Raw genomic sequence first — 377 nt, 5'->3', positions numbered from 1 at the left:
ACATGTTTAGCAGACATCCTGAGCAGATGTGGAGACCTGCCCTGCGGTTAGGTGGGGGCACCTGCGGTGTCCCACGCGCAGGCAACCGAGGCTCAGAGGTGACACCCACACCAGCACTGAGCTGGCAAAGCCTGCAGGCATGGCTGCTCCTGGGGCCTTGGGGCTCAGACCACAGCTGTCTTCAGTCTCCAAGCATTTTTAGGCTGGAGGGATGATGCTGCCGGGGTGACATTTTAGTATCTCTGCCTGTCTGCCCTGTCCCATCCTGCAAAATCACAGAGAGGTTTGGGTGGGAAGGGATCTTAAAGCCCACCCAGTCCCACTCCGTGCCATGGGCAGGGACACCTTCCACTAGACCAGGTTGCTCCCAGCATCAT

At 58.6% G+C, this 377-nt stretch overlaps 1 protein-coding gene across 1 annotated transcript in view; it reads left to right on the top strand.

The window, feature by feature from the left end:
- Positions 1–377, top strand: part of LOC104510478 (disintegrin and metalloproteinase domain-containing protein 33-like) — a 26,126-nt gene that overhangs the window by 16,436 nt on the left and 9,313 nt on the right. The window lies entirely within an intron of this gene.

This window comes from Eurypyga helias, unplaced genomic scaffold, assembly GCF_000690775.1.
Source record: "Eurypyga helias isolate BGI_N326 unplaced genomic scaffold, ASM69077v1 scaffold18135, whole genome shotgun sequence".
NCBI lineage: Eukaryota > Metazoa > Chordata > Aves > Eurypygiformes > Eurypygidae > Eurypyga > Eurypyga helias.
The sequence above is the reverse complement of the archived record's forward strand: the minus strand, read 5'-3'. Positions and strand labels throughout refer to the sequence as shown.